Below are 25,466 nucleotides of genomic sequence, written 5' to 3'. Positions count from 1 at the left end.
AGTTCGCAGGGGTCAAGTGGATGCAGCTAGCACAGAACCGGGTTAAGTGGAGAAATATGGGAGAGGCCTTCGCCCTGCAGTGGGTATAATCTGGCTGATGATGATGATGATGACGACGACGATGATGGGAGCAGAGATCGGCTGGCGCCTGGCAGGCAGGGCTGTAGCTTTTTTAGTGGGCCCGCGAGGACTCCGTGCACAGAGGTAGTTAGAAGTGAAGCAGAAGAAAGAGTAATAATGGAGGCTGAGCCCCCAAAAATGGCAAAGAGTAGGTCGAGAAAGAAAGGTACAAAAAAGAAATTTAACACTAGGATCAGCTACATAAACATGCAAGGAGGTAGAAAAAGAGCGAAATGGCTAGAGATAGAACAGCAGTTGAAGGATGACAAAATAGGTGTGTACGCTCTTTGCGAGACTCATCTCAGGGATCTAGAAGATCCGCCGTTTATAGATGGCTACGTCTGGGAAGGGTGCAACAGAACGAGAACGGAAAAAAAGGGTTGATACACCAGGGAACAAATTGGCAAATAATTAAATCATCTTGTAAAGAGCATATCTGGGTTTCAGGAACAATTTCCGCATAAGGACATTGCTAGGACTAGTTTATTTAGGAAACGGATATAAATGCAGGCAAGAAAACAGGGATCTTGTTGAATGTCTCAGTGACGATATAAGCCAGTTTGGAAACGGGGCCAATATTATTCTACTGGGGGACATGAACGGCCACATCGACGATCTGGATGGATACACGGATTGTAACGGCAAGCTAATGCTAGATTTCTGTGAGCGACATGATCTAGTTATAGTAAATAAAGAAACAAAATTTGAAGGCCAAAGCACGTGGGAATTCCGCAACAGGGAGACGAGCATTGACTATTGTCTAATGCCGCAGGAAATTTATAGCAAGGTCACAAAAATGGAAATAGACGAAGAAGGGGAGTGTAGTCTGGGAAGTGATCATAGACGTATTAGTCTGCAGATGGGGCCCTTGATGAAAAGAGAAATTGAACTTAGACAAAACGTAAACGCAAAATTAAACGACGATCCAATAGCACAGATAGCAGCAGACATAGAGGAAGCAATAGAGAAAAGCCCCATGGAAGGCTGGGATTATGAACAGGTAGAACTACTCATAAGGAGGAAAATTCAGGAGGTTAAAGTAGCAAACCGCTGGAATGGAAAGAGGAAGCCACGGAGCTGGTGTAATAAGGAAATCAGGGAAGCTATTGAACAACGACGGGCTGCTTCAAGGGAACACCGAATGGCAAAGAAAGCACCGGTATCTCAGGAGGAAATCGACCAAAAATGGAAATCATATCGACAAAAGAAACTTCAGGTGCAGGCCCTCGTCCAAAGTAAAATAGGACAGTCTACCGATCGCTAGCTGGATGGCTGATATACACGATGCCTCTAGAGGCGGAGCAAGAAAATTCTGGAACCATATAAGCTGGCTAGGGAAGAAGAATCAAAGAAAGCAGGATCGTATTCAAGATAATGAGGGAAATTGTTTGAAGGGAGATAACGCAGTGAACTATATTACATCAGTTTTAGCCGAGTCATTTAAGAGCGATGATAGGGTAATCTCCGCAAATCAGGAAGCAACACAAGGTAGCAGAATACAAAGCAGCTTAGAACTGACCAATCTAAACTGGAAAAAGGCAGAAAAAAATATTCCTAAAAACACATCTACAGGAATGGATGGAATTCCGATCAAGCTGATTAATGAACTCGGTCCTAAAAGTAAGGAAACGTTGTTAAAACTCTGGAAACAGTCATAACGGATAAGCACATTCCGAACAGCTGGCGGCAGTGTAAAAGGAATTTGATTTATAAAGGGAAAGGAGACAGGATGCACATAAAATCCTACAGGCCGATTACCATAACATCTGTTATGTACAGGTTAGCCATGCAGGCGGTGAAATTAAAGGTGCAAGCATGGGTTGAAAGTAACAAGATACTCGGAGAACTTCAGAACGGCTTTAGAAATGGTAGGCGCTTAGATGATAGCCTGTTCGTGCTTGCCCAATGCATCGAAATATCTAGAGTGGAAATTAGATATTTGTATTTGGCCTTCCTGGACATAAACGGGGCGTACGACAACGTAAGCAGGGAACTCCTGTGGAACATATTAAAAGAAGAAGGTATCGGTTATGAGATAATAGAGTTCCTACGGGAAATATACCGGGATAACAAAGTAGAAATTACGTGGGAAGGGATAAGAAGTACGGAGGATTTCAAAGTATGCAAAGGATTAAGACAAGGCTCTCCTCTATCACCGGTGCTGTTCATGCTTTATATGATAAACCTGGAACGGATGATACAAGACAGTAACCTAGGTTTTAACCTGTCATATTGAGTAGGTGGAAAGGCGGTAGAGCAGCGCCTCCCCGGTTTGATGTATGCAGACGATATTGTGCTGCTAGCTGAGAGTCTGGAAGAATTGCAAACTCTAGTTAAGTATTGCGGAGACGAAGGGGACGCTCTAGGCTTCAGTTTCAGCGCAGTTAAGTCGGTTTTGATGATTTTCAACGGCTCAACTGATCAGGGTCTTAAAATACAAGGCCTTGAAATACCTAAAATAGCAGAATGTAAAGATCTGGGGGTATGGGTAAACGAAGGATTGGCATACATTGGAAAGCATGAGCAATGACTTAAGGCCAAAGGGCGAAGGAATGCCGGGATAATGAAGCATAAGGCATTGTGGGGATACAATAAGTATGAGGTTTTGAGGGGTATTTGCAAAGGAATTATGGTGCCCGGACTTACTTTAGGAAATGCGGTTTTGTGCCTAAAATCAGAGGTACAGTCGACATTAGAAACAAATCAGAGATCCGTTGGACGATTAGCACTAGGTGCCCACGGCAAAACTACAAATGAGGCGGTACAGGGAGATATGGGCTGGGCATCTTTCGAAGTGCGGGAAGCTCAGAGTAAAATATTATATGAGGAACGCCTGAGGAAATTGGACAGTAACAGATGGGCAGCTAAAGTATTTAAATACCTGCACCTAAAAAGCGTTGACTCACAGTGGAGGAAAAGAACTAAGAAACTAACTAGTAAGTATGCTAGTAACAAGGACGGAGAAATAAAGAGCATTAAGGAACAGGTTAAAAACACAGAAGGTAAAAATTGGATAAATTCGATTGAAAAGAAACAGAGTGTGGAATTATACCGAAAGTGGAAAATGCAGATCAGGAAGGAAGCATTCTTTGATAACTCAAAGTGCCCTACTTTTTGAAGCTAGATCAGGGTGCCTTAGAACACGCAGCTACAAAAAGAAATTTAACAATGAAGATGACGCATCTGCTGTATGTGGTAACTCCAGCGAAATCATTGACCATAATAAACTCGAATGTAATGGTATCCATCCTGAAGTTGATGCTGGCGCAGTCACTGTTCCTGAAGCTCTGGGGTTTAGAGATACCGGTGGCCGGGTGAATAAACCGGCGGTGGAAACTAGCAAAAAACGTCTGGAAGATTGGTGGCTTAAAAGCAGATGACATAATGGTAGTAATGTACGAACAAAAATTTAATATATAGAATGATGGTTTAGTTAACCATTCTAAATCAATAATTAAGATATAGGGAGAAACATGAGCATGATAGCTACTGCTACCACCCCGTTTCAAAGGGGACGCTCCTATATTCCATCCTTCCACCCATCCATGACGCAGGAAAATTCAAACTACGCTATTGCCTCCACAGCCCAATATCGAAAAAAAAACTATTCAGGTATTGCCTAAGGACAGGAAACTGAAAATGGTATCAGTATTCAATCAGCATATTTCTCAAGCAACAGGTGTTCGTCAACAACCATCGTTTCATGTGCAAGGACATATTATGTTTACAATTTAGGTCTATCTGTGATATCTGTTATGTTTTACTTAGATTTAAGCTTCAATGCGGCATTCCTTATTCCTTAAAGCGTCCGTCCCAAAATGTGCCAAAACTATGAAGCAGGAGGGCAGAGTTTCTGCCATAGGTGGAACATCTTTCGTGTCCTTCTTTCTGAACAAATGCTTACTTTCTGGCATAATAGTTGCTGGTATAGTGCCCAAACCACACCACCAAGTGGATGACACCAGGCTAGCGTTCTAGCGAATAAATTAAACTGCATCGATTTAAAACTACATGTGAATTATATTTATGTTCAAAGCGAACCGTGCATGGTGAGGATCTTCACATTAATTACAATCGCAAACTTTACCATTTGTTGCCATTCGACTGCAAAAGTATAAATGAGATTTATAAATTACAAATATTATTTTTCATTGAATGAAATGGTTAAGTAGCTTTCGTTCTTGAAATCCGCAATATTTAAGTGGAAATGAAAAGGAAATATTTTCTCGCAGTTTGTTATACCGACTGCATAAAGCTGCAGAACTGCGCCAATAAATAAATAAGCACACTCTGTCATTCCGCCATACCGCTAGACGTTTTTGTAGTTCTGTGGTAGTTTTGAGACGTGTAGAGTTTTCTGCATAAGTTTCTGTCATTTGGTGCTTTGTAGTACGCTTCTGTTCTAACTACACAAAACTGTGAACTTGCTAAAGCAATGCCTGTTGTCACAGGTTCACTGTACCAACAGATATCACTGTGTTTGTCCCGTGTCATTAATGATTTTAAATATCAGGAATGAAATGCAACTAACTCGCCCAGGTTCAAGTTCTCACTGTGAAAAGCCACACAGAAAGTATATAGTTTCTTCGACTGTTTATTAAAATATGATTGCCATTACCGCAAAGATCACCTATGTTTCAATTCTTAATTCATTTCGGAAGAAAGCCTCACTTCATAAGCGTATTCTCATTAAGAAAAACATGAAGACTTACCAAGGGGTGAGAGGGAGCCTCAGTTTGCAAACCAAGCCATGGTTTCGACAAATGCACTTGTCTTCGTCGGGGTGATAAGACGCCTAGTCGAGACGTTGGCTCGGCTTGCGAGTTGAGGCCCGCTCAACGCCTGTTCAGTTCCCTTTCATATTGTGCAGCGATCTTCGTGCTCTTTATCACCCTTTCAGAAATATTGAAACAAATAGCAAAAGCTTTTGTGAGTCTGGTCAGCTCCTGGTGCTATATTGCTATAGTGTTTCAGGTATAGTTGTCATAAACTGTTCTTTTACGCACGTACGCAGATATTTATCAGGTATGCTCTATTCAAGGCACTCAGTTCAGTTCAGTCGTTCAGTCGTGTCCGACTCTTCGTGACCCTATGGACCATATCACGCCACGCTTTACGGTCTGTAACTACCTTCCTAACATCACATAACTTTACCTGCAGCGCCTCGACGATGCCGTCTAACTTCGCGCTCGCTGCCTACCCTTTCTCCGGTAACCCTCAACCTTTCCCAACATCAAATCTTTCTCTAGCGACTCCTCTCTTCTCATCAGATGACCAAAGTAGCTGAGCTTTAACTTTAGAATTTGACCCTCCAATGAGCAGTCAGGGTATATGGTCGAGAATATCGAGTGATTTCACGTTCTGACAGTTCAAGGAACTCTCAAGAGTTTCCGCCAGCACCACAATTCAAAGGCGTCAATTTTTCGGCTGTCAGCTCTTTTCACAGTCGTGCGATGTCAGTGCACAATAAAGAACCCCAGGTGGTCGAAATTTCCGGAGTCCTCCACCACGGCGTCTCTCATAGCCTGAGTTGCTTTGGGACGTTAAACCCCACAAACCAACCAACCAACCAACTCTCGCATCCATACATTACAACTGGAAAGACCATAGCACGAGTTCTACTGATTTTGGTCGGCAGTCTGATGTCTCTGCTCTTAACCAGGCGGTCAATGCTAGCCATGGCTCTCTTTCCCAACAGCAGGCGTCTCCTAATTTCATGGCTGCAGTCTCCTTCCGAGTTAATCTTGGAGCCCAATAAGAGAAATTTGTCACGGTTTCCACTTCTTGTCCCTTGATGCTCCAGGACTTGATAGGGCAAGACGTCATGCTCTTTGTCTTTTTAATGTTCAGTTTAAGCCCAAACGTTTCACTCTCGTCTTGTACGGGCATCAGAAGTCTCTTGAGTTCCACTTCACTTTCTGCCATTCAAGCCACTCGGGGTACTTGATGTTGCTGGTATTTTTTGCGCGCAGCCAACACGAACGTGTGTAGCCAAATAAAATCCCGATGTAAATATTTTTGGAGAACCTTGATGGGAATGCTAGGTGGTTCCGACTATCGAATGGTTGGTTCCAAAGAAATACATTTGCTGCCGTTTATCGGTCATGGTACTAGCACTTTCGATCTTTCAGTAAGACTCCAGGTGAATGCTGCTAACGTGAAAATACAGCGAACGTTACCTGGTAGCTCTGGTCTACATTTGTGCTCAATAGCTGAGAGGAAGCGATGGTTCACTCAGTGGTGGTTTAGGCTACAACATATTGCGTGCTCAGTTGCAAGAACACAGGAGCACAGTAGTGTAAGCGCATTACTTTCTTGTCACATCGACCTTGGCTCCTAATGTTCTATTGGGCACCGCGACATTACATCTTTCACATAGGCCTAGGTTTTTAATCTCACTAGAATGAGATGCAGAACTGAAGCAGCAGCGTCAAACATCTCGAAACACGTTGCGCATGTTACGTTCACTGATCGAAAGCCCCACCTCTTATCTTACTCTTCTTATTATTGCATCCGTAGCTGATGCAGAGGCGTGGATATGATTTATCAGACTTGCGAAGGGTGGCACGAACAGTATACAAATGCTCGAATGTTACATGTTCCACTTGTTACACGTAATGCAAAGACGCTTTGACATTTTCTGGCATCCAGAAGAATGGCTCCCATGGTTGCTGGGTTCGAGAATGGGTGTGACGTAATCTCAGGAAGCGAGTATTCTATACCTAATTTGGTTTGGTTTGTAAGATTTAACGTCCCAAGGCGGCATAGGCTGATGCCAATGGCATAGGGGAGTGTTCATCAAAGCTCGACCACCTGAAGTACTCTAAGTTCCACTGGCACTGCCCTGGACAGAGGAGCCTTCCTCTCCGCTTCGAACTAAGAACGGCTGCCATGACGATGACAGAACTCTCAGCCATTGGTTTAACACTGAATTACCTGGATGGAACATGTGCTCTGTACGGAGGCGAATACAATTCAGATTGTGCGTCGAGCCGAATTATAATTGCCTATTTTGTAACTGACGCACTGGATTAGGTTGGTTCCAAGGTTGGCTTCATCAGTGAGATTTATGATGACTCGGCTTGGTCTTCATATACGCTTGGGAAACGGTGACAGCCCGACATTACCATTATAATGCTTTCGCACAGTGGACTGCGCTGACACCCGGATCTAGTCATACAATCATCGGATGGCAGTGCATTCATTGCATAAAACAGGCTACTATGCCTGACTTCTCCTGAATACTAACACACCTATCCTATTTTCAAGTATGAAGCTAATCAGGTTCGGAATTTTGACGCAGTGAAGGTGACCTAAGAGCCGCTAATGTTGTCGAGGTATAGCAAAATGGACATCATACGGAATCTCATCTCACAGAGGGAATAAAAAACCAGTCCTACTCCTCCGCAGTAGTCTTGCGTCTCCCTTTCCTAGCTGCGATTTCTCTAAATCACTTACCTTCCCCGTTGCTATCTTAGCATCATGAAAGGAGCAGGCAGAGCACAATACAGAATTCGAACCAGGACTACACTGCATACGTCCCAACTAAAATTAGCTATACTCTTATCTCTCAGGCTGACATGCTTCTGAAGTTACGAGTGCTGTGCTCAAAGGAACAAGCTTTGTGCTGATGATGTTATTGCTATTTATGTGTGAAGAAGAATGAATAGTGTGTAAATAAATGCAAGTATAAAACAGCGGGTTTCAAATAAGGGCTATCTATAGCTAAGAGACTCGCGCAAGAGCGTATAATTGGCATAAAAGCTTACAGGACCGGTGCGTGCAGAAATGAGACCATTTAAGCGCAATCGAGAGAAATATGTAAGGAACCAAGACGCTCGCATATGCTACCTGTTGACAGTGGCGACTTTGGGTGGTGCACAGTTCCTATCACCACTAATTCCCAAAACTCAGGTCGCGAAACGCTTATACAAAGTACACATTTGAATGAAGGTTTTATGTAGTAACATAAAGAAAATGTACTTGTCAGAAGACAACAAACCCGAGGACTTGATTTTCGTCGAAACAAAGCACAAAGCTAGTTACATCTGAAAACGTTTTTGTTATCGTTAAAATAGCAGCAACACTACATTACTGTGAAACTGCATTCAAACAGAGTGTCCTGCCCGCACAACGCAGGGAAAACAACCCTTCCTTGACCGAACACCTACTTTCATCAGCTACCACCGCTGTATTAAAACAAAGCTTACAAATATTTGGTGTCTTGCGGTGAACGAATTCAGCTGACTCTCTGAGGCATTATTTATTACTAACAAATGTGCAGGAGAATTGTGATATATAGCCTCTTGGGCGGAGAAGTGAATTAATCTGTCTAAGTACAATATTCACATTTAGGCAAGTAGTGTTTGCATATTATCGTCCCTTTCTTGCGCCTAATAATTCATGTTCTCTCGTAATCTTGTGCAGGCAGCAGACGGTTTCTGCATTATATACAGTCAGCGAGGGGACGTGCACAAGAAAAGCAATTCGTTCCATGAGTAAGCGTGAAAAGCAACACATACTGCATAACCAAATCAAGAAATAATCGTTTTTATCCGGTAACTACATCGCTTCCACATATACCCCGGAGCAGCGCTAGATTCTGCATTATATACAGTGTCGTGACGCTGGGGCTACGTCGACCCGGCCTTCACTTGGTAGCGTGCAGAGACTCGGGGTTGAAGTAGGATTGAATCTTCGAAGTTGGTGAAATATGTACAAGCAGGTTTAATGGCACTTTGAGAAACTTATTTACAAGATTATTTACACGAAAAAGAAGGGTACATCAGCAAAATGGCAAGCGTGAAGAGTTCATAGCGAGAAGCGACTGGATGAGCCGTTTACCCAGGGCTCAGAGCGACATTTCGTGCTCTGCAGCGTCCTTAAAACCCCCTATGTCCAGCCCCTCTCTGAAGATGCTGACCAACAAAATCCAGGGCACGCCCCTCAGATATCGGCATCCAATCGAACACATCACTGCACTGATGGTCTGAAGCACTGACTGGCCCGGCATTGTTTCGTTGAGCCTGGTCACCTGTTGGCGGGAAAAGCTTGGGAACGGCGAGGAGGTACATTTCTATTCTTCAGCCAAGAATCGATAGGCAGCTGGTTCCGGCAAGTGGATTTACTTCTCAGAAACCCAAGTACACGTGCGCGCCGCATAGGGCTCCCAACATTGTCCCTTTTCGACAATTGCAAATCTTTCCTGCATTCCCGGGAAATCACTTAATGGCCGTATGAGTCATGCTCCTTTCTTGTCCTGCACATCAGCGGACATGTCACTCTGTCGTCTCCTTTGGATAGGAGGCATTCATCACTGGAGGATAGCACTTCTCGACTGGAAGGGTGAACAAAAGAAAGAAAGCACTTCCTGCTATTTCCCGCAGGGGGACGTTTCTTTGTGTTTTTCCAGACGTTCTCTTGACAGGGTCAATTTGGCATTTGCAGGTTGTCCACAAAGCAAAACAGGCTTACAAAACAGGATTCCTGGAAACAGGCTCACTTAGAGCCAATGGACCATCACCACATATCCTCAGCACTTATTCATGCCCACAGGCGAACAATAGAGCGCGCAAATGCGGATGCACGGTCGTAACAGCCTCCTCCCCCGCCAGAAGAGTCACGGAGGGCAGCAGTCGCCGCTGCTGCATGAAGAGACGACTTAATGGCCTGCACGTGAACGCTTGAAGCTCGCTGTTGCTTGTCGCGTTGTCTTGATTGTTGTAGGCCAAATTGCTCGAGCTGTCTGAAACTCAACCACATGTCTAAACAAGCACTCGGCTCCCGTCTGAAGAGACCAGGTTAAAAGAAAACTGCCATTGTTGTTCGAGAAAAGCCCACTCTCAAGACGTTCAGGACCCACGTATGCCTAGAAAACCAAACGTGCTGCTTTACATAGCCACACATATACAAGCGCACGAAAAAAAAATAAAACCTGATTATCAATTTGGATACATGGTGAGGAACATCTCGGACCGCTTAGAAAGAGCGTCTAAGCGCGTCCGCATTCCCATTTAACTTCCCCTTTTTGTATCATATTTCAAAATTGTACTGCTGTAAAATCAAGCTCCACCTAAGAAGGCGACTGTTCTTCGATGTCGCAGTTTGCAGCCAAGCCAGGGGACAATGGTCCGTCTCTACGGTGAATTTGGCCCTTCCAAGATAGCACTGCAATTTTTGAATGGCCCATACAATGCAAGCGCACTCTTTCTCAGACGCGCAATAAGCTCTCTCTCTAGAACTCAGTTTTCTGCTCAGGTAGAGCACGGGGTGCTCATTACCGTCGTCATCTCTCTGGGAGAGAACAGCACTTAGCCCTCGATCACTGGCATCACACTGGACCGTGAATTCTCGGTCATAGTCTGGAGCTCGCAATACCGGACGGCTAATCAGCACAGCCTTCAGGTTTACGAAGGAGGCTTCCTTTTGTTCGTCCCAGACTACATTTGTCGGTTCTGTCTTGCGGAGAGCGTCGGTCAGAGGGCTAGCCAAAGATGAATAGTGAGGGATGTAGTGGTTGTAGTATCCCGTCAGCCCTAAGAATGCCCGAATTTCCGTCTTCGTGCTCGGCCGCGGGTAGTCTGCTACCGCAGAAATCTTAATCTCGCTGGGTTTCCTGAAACCTTGACCTACATTGTGACCCAAGTAGTCCACGGTCGCCCTTGCCAGGCAACATTTCTCGGCCTTTACGGTTAGTCCAGCTTGACGCAAAAGGCTCAGTACAGCTCTTAGATGTACCATATGGTCCGCCCATGAGTCGGAAAAAACCGCAATGTCGTCTAAATAAGGCACCGCGAATGTTTCACACCCCTTTAAAACCCTATCCATGAGTCGGGAAAAACAAAATGGAGCATTTTTGAGCCCGAAACTCATCATTGTTGGCTGGTAGCTGCCCGTCGGAGTGACGAAAGCCGCGTATCTGCTGGCGCGTTCAGTGAGCGGTACTTGCCAGTATCCTCGAGTAAGGTCCAGCGTAGTCACATATGCCGCTCTACTGACCTGTTCTACTCTCTCCTCAATATTCGGAATAGGATACACCTGATCCCTGGTGAGAGAATTTAGCTTTCGGTAGTCTACCACAGGCCTAGGGTCTTTACCTGGAGCTTCTACTAAGATCATAGGCGAAGCATAATCGCTTTCCGAGGGTTTTATCACTCCCAATTCCAGCATGCGAGTTACTTCCCTATCCAGAATTTCTCTTTGCCTTGGAGAAAACCGGTAGCACCTTGAGCGCACTGGCACGTCTGAAGTCAGCTCAATATCGTGCTCAGTCAAATCAGTCCTGCCTGGCCTGTCCACGAAGCAGGCCTCAAACTCTGTTATTATCTCGCCCAGATCGGACAGCTGGGATTTCTTTAGTTCTCCTCTCTGCTCCGTCTTTTTGAGAAGCTCCTGAGCGTTGCTTCCTTTTCCGCTGAGGCAAATCAAGTTGTCCCCCATCTCCTCAGGAAGTTTTAACGTTAGATTTACCATGGTTTCCCTCTGCTCATAAGGCTTCATAAGATTGCAATGATAAATGCGCACTGCTTTACGCCTATCGGGGATTTTCCCTGCGTAGTTAGTGTCAGAAAGCTCTGCAACGACTTTAGCAGGTCCTTCCCACTGTACTTCGAGCTTATTCTTGGGATCATTGGCTTGCTCTATAGCTAAGTCCTCTCGGGTTTCACTTAGAAGTCTCGTGAGATTACTAGACGCTGGCGGCAAGAGGTTACTCCCAAGGACGTCCTCATTCCGCGTCTCATCAAGCTCACTTTCAAGTTGACTTATTTGAGATGCCTTGCTCTCAAAGTTTTCTGACCCACTGTCTTTCGCATCGACCACTGTTTTAGCTGTCGTTTCCTCCGCGGTGGATTTTTCTGGAATTAGCAGTGTAGCTAGTTCTCGCGCCTTTGAACGTGTTAAGGCTGGCACAACTCTGTCTCCGAAAAGGATGCCCCTCTTTCGCAGTAGCATGTCCGATTTGTTGGAGAACAAATACGGATAGCACTTAGGAAGCTTTCCTGAAACGGCAGCCTCGGTTGTCAACTTGCCGAAAGGGCCCTCGATGACCACGTTCGCGATTGGCAAGCACACACTCTGTTCCTCCACTACCTGGCGGATCCACGCACACTGTCCTGTATAGTCGGAAGGCGATACATACGCCGGATGGACAACATCCATCGTTGCGGCCGAATCGCGCAGTACCTTGCAAGGCCTCCCGTTGACTACTAGGTCATGCAGGTAGGGTTCTAAAAGCTGCATATTTTCATCGCAGTCCATGACATACGAGAAAGCAATCTTTTCTTTCCGGCAGTTGACGGCAATGTGACCCTGCTCATTACACCTAAAGCATGTGAGCGGCTTCCTAGCCTCAAGCTTATTCTTTGTGTTCTGCACGTTGGTCACTTCCCCACTTTTCTCACTGCCGTCCTTTCTAGGGAATTTGCCTGAAGAAACCTTCATTTCTTCGTTTCCAACTCTAGCAAAGTGCCTTTCCTGACGGTTTTTCACACTGAACTTGGGATTGCGGGGCCTATCCACTGCTGGGTTGCTGAATTGTCGGCGCGAAGCATACTCCTCAATAAGTTCGGCAGCTTCAGTTGCCGACTTAATTTCGCCTCGGTCCTGTAACCAATTTCTTTCTTTTTCTGGGAGGCAGTTATAAAACTGCTCCAAAAGAATTCGCTCGACTACAGCGTCCCTATCACTGTAGGAATCAGTGCTCTTTAGCCACTCGCCCAAATTAACTCTTAAATTGTACAGGAATTCAGGGTAACTCTCGTCCCTGGACTTAGTAGCGTTCCGAAAACGTTGTCTGAACGCCTCGGCGCTAAGCCTATACTTTCTCAGAAGGCAAGCTTTGACCTTCTCGTAGTTGTCCGCGTCCTCCTTGCTTAGCCGCGCGACAACCTCCGCTGCCTCGCAGGGCAGAACCGTCAATAATCTCTGAGACCAAGTGTCTCGCTGGAAGGACAGTTTTTCGCAAGTTCGCTCAAAGTTAGCCAAATACAGACCGATATCCCCTGATATCACATATGGCTGCATGTACTTTGACATCTTGAAATCTGCCTCCTTGTTGAGAAGAGGTACCGCTAGCTGGGGAGAATTGCCCGACCTCTTCCTCAACTCTAGTTCTAATTTCCGGAGCTCAATTTCTTGGTCCAGCTTTTTTTCTTCTCTTTCACGCTTCTTTTCCTCTTTTTCCCACTCACGTTCGCGCTCCTTTTCCTCTTTTTCCCGCTCCTTCTGCTGTCTGAGCTGCTCCTCCTTTTTTTGGGCGATGAGGTTCCATGCTTCACTGAGCTCCTCATCATCGGCTCCCAAATCTGTGATTGCCTTTATAATCAAAGGTTTTCGTGCCAAACCACTTGTATCAATTCCCAATTCCTCACACAATTGCAACAGTTCCGGTTTCTGCAGCTTTTGTAGGTCCATGATCGCTCCGAGTGTCGGCTACTTCCAAAACAACAGTGCAAACTACCAAACCTAAAGGCGTTTCAACACTTTTTACCAGTTCTAAAATCTAACCCTGTTCTAGAACCTGGTCCACATCAGAAGAAAAGCCAAGCACTCACCCACACATGCGATCGATGTTCCGAGCTGCTCTCTTGTTGACCGATTGTTGCTCCTGCTTGTTGCTTGAGATGCCACCTCCGATCACCAGATGTTGTGGCTTATAGATTCTGATCCACCTCGAATCACCAGATGTTGTCGCTTGTAGATCCAGATCCCACCTCCAGTCATCAGATGTTGTGGCTTGTAGATTCAGATCCCAACGCTGGTCACCAGTCGTTGTGCTTGTAGATTCAGATCCCACCGCTGATCACCAGTTGTCGTGACGCTGGGGCTACGTCGACCCGGCCTTCACTTGGTAGCGTGCAGAGACTCGGGGTTGAAGTAGGATTGAATCTTCGAAGTTGGTGAAATATGTACAAGCAGGTTTAATGGCACTTTGAGAAACTTATTTACAAGATTATTTACACGAAAAAGAAGGGTACATCAGCAAAATGGCAAGCGTTAAGAGTTCATAGCGAGAAGCGACTGGATGAGCCGTTTACCCAGGGCTCAGAGCGACATTTCGTGCTCTGCAGCGTCCTTAAAACCCCCTATGTCCAGCCCCTCTCTGAAGATGCTGACCAACCAAATCCAGGGCACGCCCCTCAGATATCGGCATCCAATCGAACACATCACTGCACTGATGGTCTGAAGCACTGACTGGCCCGGCATTGTTTCGTTGAGCCTGGTCACCTGTTGGCGGGAAAAGCTTGGGAACGGCGAGGAGGTACATTTCTATTCTTCAGCCAAGAATCGATAGGCAGCTGGTTCCGGCAAGTGGATTTACTTCTCAGAAACCCAAGTACACGTGCGCGCCGCATAGGGCTCCCAACATTGTCCCTTTTCGACAATTGCAAATCTTTCCTGCATTCCCGGGAAATCACTTAATGGCCGTATGAGTCATGCTCCTTTCTTGTCCTGCACATCAGCGGACATGTCACTCTGTCGTCTCCTTTGGATAGGAGGCATTCATCACTGGAGGATAGCACTTCTCGACTGGAAGGGTGAACAAAAGAAAGAAAGCACTTCCTGCTATTTCCCGCAGGGGGACGTTTCTTTGTGTTTTTCCAGACGTTCTCTTGACAGGGTCAATTTGGCATTTGCAGGTTGTCCACAAAGCAAAACAGGCTTACAAAACAGGATTCCTGGAAACAGGCTCACTTAGAGCCAATGGACCATCACCACATATCCTCAGCACTTATTCATGCCCACAGGCGAACAATAGAGCGCGCAAATGCGGATGCACGGTCGTAACAACAGTCAGCGAGGGGACGTGCACAAGAAAAGCAATTCGTTCCATGAGTAAGCGTGAAAAGCAACACATACTGCATAACCAAATCAAGAAATAATCGTTTTTATCCGGTAACTACATCGCTTCCACATATACCCCGGGGCAGCGCTAGATTCTGCATTATATACAGTCAGCGAGGGGACGTGCACAAGAAAAGCAATTCGTTCCATGAGTAAGCGTGAAAAGCAACACATACTGCATAACCAAATCAAGAAATAATCGTTTTTATCCGGTAACTACATCGCTTCCACATATACCCTGGGGCAGCGCTAGATTCTGCATTATATACAGTCAGCGAGGGGACGTGCACAAGAAAAGCAATTCGTTCCATGAGTAAGCGTGAAAAGCAACACATACTGCATAACCAAATCAAGAAATAATCGTTTTTATCCGGTAACTACATCGCTTCCACATATACCCCGGGGCAGCGCTAGAATCCAGTACTGTGCCGAAGTAACAATATTCATGCCGGGTAATGCAACGGGAAGTTGACAACACTACAAAAGTACATGAGTTTTTGTGTTTGCAATAATTACAGAGTCGTCCTAGAACCTTTTCTGTAATACAGCGAATGTTGACGAAGGACTGGCTTCATCTTTTTCAGCTATCATAGTGTTTAAATGCATCTCTGGCATCCCGCCAGAACTCTTAATCCCTGGCCTAAACACCAGAGCTGGAATTTTATGGAAGGCGGAAATTGCTAGTGAAAGAAGTATTCAATCGCCGTCTTTGTATTTATACGACCACAGATGAATTCAGTCTTATTTTGAATGTTGCAACCGCAGCACATATTAAGAGGTATCACTTTATAGTCTCCTTGTTGAAAAGAATCACATGGAATCACTAAACTAAGCTCTCCGAAATTTTACGAGCGTCACGATAAAGGCTGCCTTTGCACTAATGGGCCCTGCAACGCATGCCCGCATTTAGTTCACACGAAACACGTTATCGGCCTTAGCTAAGAGTGACCTAGTGCTGCTAAAATGACCTAACGAAAATTGCCTGCGCAGTTTGATTAAGTCACAAGAGAATCAAACACAACAAATTCTTGTAATCTTTCATGTACATCAGGCTCAAGATAACAATGTGAAAAATGTGCTGTTTGCAGGAGCTGTAAGGTGTCATTTCGGAAGGCGTCAAGTTCACACAGTACCGAGTAAAATGTTCGCCTTGTACACAGCGATCACATAGCTCCTTGTTGCCAGAAGGCAGATTTTCGGTTCTTTGTCTTTTTTTGCGGGACCTTAATTCACTGTCAGAGTCAGTCACTAACAGGTTTCATCTCACGTCCACGAAAGTAACGCCAGTGTCTCATGGAAGCCTTTTTTGGAGTGCTAGGCAAAGTCTGCACATTAAAAGAAGGGGCGCTTATTCAACAACACACCGCTCATTGAAGAGAAATAATTTGGAATGTGAAACTAGACGAAATTCTACAACCTATCTACATTTACCTGATAGTGCTGTATTTAGACCTTTACTATAGACCTTTTGCACAAAACTTCACACCGTTGTTCGCCTACAGGTGTTCACTGAAGCGCCATACTAAATAAAACGGAAGATAGCAAGGTTGCACCCTATTCCTGACTCTAGGTACGGAATATATTGTTAAGGGGGAAATGGCTTTAACATTTACAGAATATTCGGAGAATGCATGACAGCTACGTACAGTCTCAATCAAAGTCTCAGTGAAGCTTGTTCCCGAACGAGTGTACTAGCCACCGCTTCGTTCTCCTTTTTCAAAAGCGCAAACGTCCACTTTTTCCTTCCCTTGCACATGCGAAACACCGCGCGGTGCAGCGTAATTGACGTAACAGTTTCCCCCTGGACAGATGAAGCTCGTCCTGGAGCGAGTCAACCAGATTGGGAGTAGTAGCGTTTCAGTCGTGCCACATGAGCTAGCTGAGTCATCCGCGAGCATCGATTTGTCGATGTTACTTTAGCGATAACGTAAGCTACTTCACTTAAGCGACTTACAACAACGAATGGTCGGGTGTATTGCCACAAAAACTTCTGGTACAGTCCGCGGCACCGCAATGGCGTCCAAAGCCAAACCAAACCTCCGGGTTCATAAGTTACTGCAGCATGAGCGGCACCATGCCGAACCTTTGTGCGGTCTTGGGAGGCGATAGTTAGCAAACGAGCAAGACGGCGCGCTTCTTCAGCAAGACAAAGATGTTGCGACACGGATGGGCCATCGTGCACCGAGAATGGAAGAATGGCGTCCAGGAAGGTTGATAGCGAGCGCGCTTAAAGAAGGAAAAAAGGAGAATATCCGGTCACTTCATGCTTAGCTGTGTTATAAGCGTGAGTTACAAATGCCAAGACGACGTCCCAGTTATTGTGATTTGATGTTACGTACATACATTAACATCATGTTAATGAGAATCCGGTTTAGACGGTCGGCAGGGCCGTTTGTCTCAGGGTGCTAGGAAGTAGAATGACGGTAATTGGAGCCACAGAGCCGTAAAAGTTCTTTGACGATATCTGCAGTGAACTGCCGACCGCGATCCCTGATTATCACTCGGGGGACGCCGTGGCGAAGTACGATTTGGTGTAATAAAATGTTCGACACATCGGTTGCTTTGGCAGAAACGAGTGCAGACGTCTCCACATACCGGGTCAAGTAGTTAATAGCTACGATAATCCAGCGACGGCTTTCAGACGATTTGGGGAAAGGGCCAATCAGATCAATCCCAATTTTCTCGAAAGGCAACCTAGGAGGCTTGACAGGTTGAAGAAGGCTAGCAGGTGTCGTGGTGCTTCGTTTGAGACGTTGGCAAGGGATACAACTTGCTACATAGCCCTTCGTCGCCGTGTACAGCCTTGGCCAATAAAATCGTTGTCGGACCCTCGCGAGAGTGCGCGCAAAACGAAGATGACTTGAAGGGATGTCGTCATGCATCGCATGTAGGACAGCATTGCGGAGAGAAACCGGGACAACAAGTAGAAGACCGGCACCATCAATTGAGTAGTTCTTTTTGAGGAGTAGACCATCTTGAATAACGAAAGGTGTAGATGTTGGATTGCGCGCCTTATCAAACAACGAAGTAAGTTCATGGTCCTGACTTTGCTCTTGCCGGAACTTTACGAGGTCTGGTAATGTTTCGCTCACAGGCGCCAGGCAGTCTTCCAGATCATCTTCACCGACGACCGTGCATGGAAGAGGAAATCGGGTCAGTCAGCATCGGCGTGGCGGCGACCGCTCTTATAGGACACAGAAAAGTCATATTCCTGTAGACGTAAAGCCCAGCAGGCAAATCGACTGGAGGGGTCGCGCAGGCCAACAAGCCAACACAAAGAGTGATGGTCGGTAATTACGTTGAAGTGACGGCCGTACAAATATGGGCGGAACTTGGTAACGGCGGAGATGACGGCCAGACATTTCATTTCTGTCACTGTGTAGTTGCGTTATGCATTCGGTAAAGTGCGGTTTGTATATGCGAGGACATGCTGAGCATCGTTCTGGAGCTGGATGAGAACCGCACCAACGCCCACACCACTCGCATCGGTGTGAACCTCGGTGGTAACAGCCGAATAGAAATGGCTGAACACAGGACCAGATGTGAGCAGAAACTTAAGCTGTGTGAAAGATGACTCACATTCTAAGGACCAAAGAAACGGAGCATCTTTTGCAGGAGAGAAGTGAGCGGATAGGCAATTTGGACGAATCCTTGAATGAAACGGCTTCTCAAATGCGTCACGTTTGAGGTTTTGCAAAGTCTCGCACAGCAGCAATTTTTGGGGGGTCGGGCCGAATACCTTCCTGATCCACTAAAAATCCAAGCACCAAGGTCTGCCGTTCACCGAAGTGACACATTTTAGAGTTCAAAATTAATTAGTCCGGCGTTTCGGATACTGTTCAGCAAGACTAAGTCGTTGATTATGCTCCCGAAATGTCCTTCCTAGATAATCACATCATCTAGGTAGCACATGCATACCTCCCATTTTACATCACTCACAATTGTGTCCATAAATCTTTCGAATGTCGCCGGTGCATTGCACAGTCCAAAGGGCATCACGTTAAATTCCTAAAGTCCGTCAGATGCCACAAAGGCTGTCTTTTCTCGGTCCGATGGATGCATCGGGATCTGCTAATAGCCAGACCGAAGATCTACTGACGAGAAATAGGATGCAGATTGAAGACCATCTAAGGCATCGTCAATACGTGGAAGAGGATAAACGTCCTTTTTTTGTAACTGCGTTTAACCCGCAATAGTCCGCACAAAATTTCCACGAGTTGTCTTTCTACTTCACCAAATGACAGGCACAATGACTGGAAGACTCTCGTATGACACCCTTCTTCAACATGTCCTGGACATGTTCGTTAATTGTTCTGCGCTCGACCGGTGATACTCAGTAGGGCTTCTGTTTGATAGGGACCGCATCATCAGTGTTGATCTTATGTGACATACTCGAGTTTGGCGGAACAGAAAAATCGACTTCTTGAGCAAAGTGAGACACAGAGGCGTAAGGTGCCAGAACTTCACATAACTCTTGGTGGTAGGATGATGAAAGCAATTTGATTATCATCCGGGTTATATTCTCGCTGTAATCAGGATCCCCACGATGGTGCGGATGAGGACACACAGACCAGATGCAAAGGACCTCGTAGCCTTCAAATGTAGCCAACCTGAGACCGGATGGTAAGCAAATGGGTTCTGACAAACTATCACCAATACTAAACTCCGTACCGACGCAAGTGGCCATGGAATAGGAGTTATACTCGCTCAGCGACAACACGACCGTACAAGGGTGATTTCGTATGCCAGCCGCCTCCTCTCAACACCCGAAAAGAATCATTCTATTACAGAGCGAGAGTGCCTGGCGCTTGTCTGGGCTATTACGAAATTCCGCCCTTATTTGTTTGGCCGCCATTTTACTGTGATAACAGACCATCATGCCTTGTGCTGGCTTTCCTCTCTCAAAGATCCTACTGGTCGTTCGGGGCGCTGGGCGCTACGATTACAATACACCTTTTCAGTTGTCTACAAGTCCCGCCGGCTTCACCAAGATGCAGACTGTCACATCATCCCGTCGACTACCCTAGTCCTACAGACGCTGACGATAATGCATGTGTCTTGTCTGTCTCCGCCTTTGCTAACATTGCCAAGGAACAGCACTTAGATCCTTCTCTGCATTCCATTATCCTCCGTCTTACCTCCGACCGCCCTGACCCATCTCTCGCCTTATTTGTGCTCCACGAGAACACCCTATACCGACGTAATATGCGACCAGATGGCACAGACCTTTTGCTCGTCGTTCCCCAACACCTGCGTTCCACCATCCTTGAACAGTTCCATGATGCGCTCACGGCTGGCCACTTGGGTGCCTCTTGCACATACGACAGCCTGCGCCGACGTTTCTACTGGCCGGGGCTCTACCGCTCTGTCCAGCAGTACATTGCCGCATGTGAACTGTGTCAGTGTCGGAAGAAGCCCACAAGTTTGCCTTCAGGTCATATGCAGCCGATACCCACACCAACTGACCTGTTTTCCCGTATAGGCGTTGACCTCCTTGGCCCCTTTCCAGTTTCCACCTCGGGGAACAAATGGATCGTCGTCGCCACCGATTACGCTACCTTGTACGCTATTACCCGAGCCATCCCGACCAGCTGCGCCACAGACGTCGCTGACTTCCTTCTAGAAAACGCAATTCTTTATCATGGTGCTCCTCGTGAACTACTAACTGTCCTGTCGCGAGTGGTTGACGAAATTCACCGTTCGTTCTCCGTCCGCCACAAATTCACCACCGCATTTCACCCCCAGACCAACGGCCTCACGGAACGTCTAAACTGTACCCTCACAGACATGCTGGCCATGTATGTGTCTGATGGACATCGAGATAGGATGTTCATCTCCCCTTTGTCACATTCGCCTACAATCATCTGTCCATTCTACCGCCGGATACTCCCCATTTTATTTATTATTTGGCCGACACCCGTTACTACCCTTCGACACCTCTCTACCCGCGGCAGACGCCACCAGTACTTACACCAGTGATGCCGTCACCCGCGCTCATGATGCCCGCCGGATAGCTCATGCCAGGCTCTCTGCATCCCAAGACTCCCAAAAGATCCGGTACGACAGCCGCCACCGTGATGTCCATTACACTCCTGGATCTCTCGTTTTGCTGTGGCTCCCGTGCCGTCGAGCGGGCTTGTGTGAAAAACTTTTGCCCCGTTACACTGGCCCTTACCGTGTTTTGCGCCCCGTGACCGACGTCACCTACGAAGTTTAATCTGTGGTTCCGAAGTCCCCGTCCACAGCTCCAACCTCCGAAATAGTGCATGTGTCCCGTCTAAAGCCCTATTATCAAAGTTTTATTTCGCTAACATAGACCGCACCGGGACTCTGCCTTTCCCGCGGGGGGTAGTGTTACTTAGCTGTATTCGCTGTCCGTGATGAGGATGAATAAGTGCAAGAAACTCCGAGACGACGACGACGCCGAGTGTTGTGAAATCGGTGCCCTCATCAACATGAGTTGTGCGGACAGTTTTGGGACTGTAAATCTTAAACGTAATATTTACAGTCCCCAAGAGGACAAACCCAACTTCGACGTCGATGACGGCACGGGGCACTAGTAAACCTTTCTTCACCGCATTGTTCATTTCAGCTTCAACAAACACAGAGTGGGTGCCTGCTCGTTTGGAAGAGCTGTGAACCGGCACAAACATTCCAGCCATCGTAACACCACATCGGTGCAGGCATAAAATACGCTGTCACTAGAGCTAGGTGTCTCCTCTACAAAAGCAAAGAGAATATTGCGGCGCAGAGAAATTTTGACAGCTGCGCAATCGACCGTTCTCCACAATCGCGCAAAAAATCAATTCCGAGAATAACATCATGTGTGGCTCTTACTAAAGCTACAAATTCAACTCGAAACGTTTCGCTAGCAATGACCACTGACACGCAGCAGAGACGAACTGGACGCAAATGGTCTCACCCAACACCGCGAAAGCTGGCACTTAGGTCCCAGAGAACATTATTGTCTGTTCAAGGCGATTTTTAAAACAGATTCATCACGGAAACTGTGGCACCAGTATCCACTAAAGCTAATGCCTTTACACCATTTACAGTAACATGCACTTTGTTCTTCAACATCACAGTAGGCAGAGGAATTGGTGAAGATGACTTTTTCGCGACCTCAACTCCATCGGCAGCTCCTGCTAGTTTCCCGATGGTGGCGTAGGCGAGCGTCGACGTAGGGACGGGGACCGTACTCGGCGCGGGGGTGGTGGTGTGAAGCTGCGGTCAGAAGCCGGGGAGGCACTGCGAAAGACGCGCGGGCGAAGCTGTAGTGGATGAGGTTGACGCCACTCAATGTTCTCGTGATCACGGAAACCTGCCCAAAGGCGGGTCCCAGAACACGAGGACAGCTGTCACCGGCGTTGACGAAACCGGGCTATGTGCCCGCGGCGGCCGCAATTGTAACAAACGGGCGACTTACAAAAAGCGTAAGCGCTGGATCTGGAGGAATATCGATGGTGGTTGAGAAACGATGGAAGCGGCAAGACGCATAGGAAAGCGGCTGGTCAGAGGCAAGTAGGCGCGCTCAATGTCGTAGGAATAGCATGGAAGTTCTGGTTGACACGTCCACGAGTCTCGATGTTCAGCCTGCTGTGGCTGAACTGCGCATTCCGAGTACACAGGTCACGCGTCGGCGGCTTGCAGGTTCTTGGCCAGCTCTTCACTCACAACTCTGCGCACCAGAGAGGCGAGGTCGTCGTAGACAGCGTAGTCACAATACGCCGCATTTTTAAAGATTCAAATATAGGGCAGTACTTGATAATGTCCGAAGTACTGGCTAGGGTTTCTTTTGTGGTAAGGAAATTATAAACATCTACGGCGAATTCTTTTAGGAGATGACCAACCTTGTCTTCTTCGGGCATGCGTCTGTTAACAATGCGGCAGAGCTTCAGGACTTCCTCTATGCATGTCGTGCAAGTCTGTCCAGGCAACAGTGCTCGCTGGGAAAGGGTTTGCTCAGCCTTGCGTCTCTTTGACGTGGAGTCTCCAAAACAGTTGGATATCTCTTCCACAAACTTGTCCCAGGTAGAAAGTTGTCTTCGTAGTTCTCAAACCACAGCAGCGCCGTGCCGGCCAGAAAGAATACCACGTTCGCGAGTTGCATGGCCGAATCCCAGCGATTGTATTAGCTGACACGTTTGTAGTGCGTTAGCTAATCCTCGACATCCTCATCGGCCAGACCAGAAAATGTTCTGGGCTCCCGCTGATGCGGCCACGAGGTGGACGGTACTTGGGGCTCTTGGCCTGAATTAGAAGCAGTTCCAGTTGAGCGGGAAGAGGGACCTCCTCTGTCGTGGTCGTGGCTTACCATGCATTCTGTGAAGTCAGGAGGGAGCCCGGCCAAGCGTCTTCTTTGTCGATGGTGTTTTAATGGTTCCAGGACTATCCCGCACACTCCACCAAGTTGTCACGGGGGAAATGGGTTTAATATTTACAGAATATTCGAGGAATGCATGACAGCTACGTACAGTCTCAAGCACACTCAGTCAGTAAAGCTTGTCCCCGAACGAAGTCTACGCGCCACCACTTCTTTCTCCTTTTTCACAAGCGCAACTGTCCACTTTGTCCTTCTCTTGCACATGCGCAACACCGCGCGGCACAGCGCAATTGACTTAACAATATGAATAACAAATCAATTACCATACGGGAAGGACATGAGGGCTAGATTATCGAAGCGTGGCCATCGCGCAATCTGTGTATGAAGTTGGTGTACAGACGGAGACGAACTATGCTATTATGGAAGAAGGATCACTACAGACAGCCTCGTGTGGAAACAGAAGCACTTTTTAAAGCACTGACACTCGACTTAATTTTCTTCCAGGCTTATGAAAACCTGCATCGCTTTTTCACATCATCAGCTAGAATTTTGACTTCAAGTATTCGCATGTTCTTCTCATTCCTTACTCAATCTTTAGCCCTCGGAATATGTAAAACATGCCATTGAGAAGCGTCGCACATATGCCGCTTTCGAATGAGTTAAATGTCTGTAAATTGATGGTCCATTACGTTAGGGCGAAGACAACGTTAAGGATACTTTTCGCATTCTACAGGGACTTCTGCCACTATGATGAGGATCTGAAGGTTTATTTTCACAGACCACACGACACAGTAAACCGTGTTCAGCCAGTTTCAGTCTACTTTTGAAGCCGAAGATCATTAACGCTGCCACAATCGCTCACTTCTAGGACTCCAGTGTCTGCATTTTGAAAGTCCACTAAATAAACAATGTCCACTTTAGTCTCCACGCGGTGAAAGCAGTCAGTGATTTTGAGGCATAATATTTTTTATAGAATATGATTCGCCTCTGTCGCTGATTTTCGCGGCCAAAACTTCGCTTGCTATTGCATGAATGACTCTAAAATGAAGGGATGTTGTGCTAGCCGAGAAATGCAGATAAAAACGTGCTTCATTAAATTCATTCGTCTGCACAACGTATGTCCTACAGACAAGGTTCGCACCGTACTAAAGCTTAGTTGCAATTGATTGGCCTTTTCTTATACGAATGGTCAGATACTCATGCCTTGTCGAGGAAGAATCAGCCCTTCTCATTCGTCTCCGGATCTCGACGGCTACATCTACGTCAAAACCTAGGGAGAAAGAGAGAGAAAAAAAAATCAAGCACGACATCAGGTCTCAGAAACTGTCCTGTTAAAAAAAAACGTTCTTGGCATCGAAACTAACCGCTCACATATTCTCGCTTTTATGGGTAAGACGACCACTCTAATTTAAAGCCGTAAAACAAGACAACAAAAATACGACGACATCAAAGACTACAGAAAAGCACGTAATTATAAGGCTGCACAACTGGCTAAAGAGGTTCCTCTTCCTTATTCCGTTTACAAAATTAAGCCTACAGAAAAACATCATCCTTTTACATTAGGCGGAAGTATAGCATCGTTTTTATACATGGCAATGATAGTTTACTGCAGACACGAGCGCTTAATGATACATATTGAGTATCTTTGATTTAAACCATAAATGCTTTTTATATTTAACCTAAGGTCGGGTAACAGCAATCACCCGTGAATCTCAAACACGTACCACGCTCTAATTTACAATGGCGGAGCACACTTCCGGCGTTTTATGTCTAGCCCTGATTCCAATATTAGCTCCTGGCGCCGTAAATTTGGTCACGGACTTCTTGCTCCGAGGTTCATTAGTGGACAAGAGGCTGTGCACGAAGTGATTTTATACGGCAGCACGCGTGTACGGTATATGCCTACATATTATACAATTAAGCTTTGACGACATATTCTTTTTTCGATTTATTTATTTAGAATACACCTCAAAGGCCCCAGGAGTCGGGTATTACATGAGGGATACAGTGTCCGTCATTAGCGGCATTGAATTTGAAAGTCGACAACCAGCTTTTTTCTCAACTTGCCTCGCAAAGACGGATACCGTTTCGAAGCAATCTGGAGGTCGGCCTATATTTTTGCAACCACGTACTCGTTCTCTGTGAAAAAAGTGTGTTTCACAAAGTTTCATTTTGTCTC

Source organism: Amblyomma maculatum, chromosome 11 (assembly GCF_055883805.1).
Source record: "Amblyomma maculatum isolate TAMU_Amacu chromosome 11, ASM5588380v1, whole genome shotgun sequence".
Classification (NCBI taxonomy): domain Eukaryota; kingdom Metazoa; phylum Arthropoda; class Arachnida; order Ixodida; family Ixodidae; genus Amblyomma; species Amblyomma maculatum.
This window is presented reverse-complemented; position numbering follows the sequence as displayed.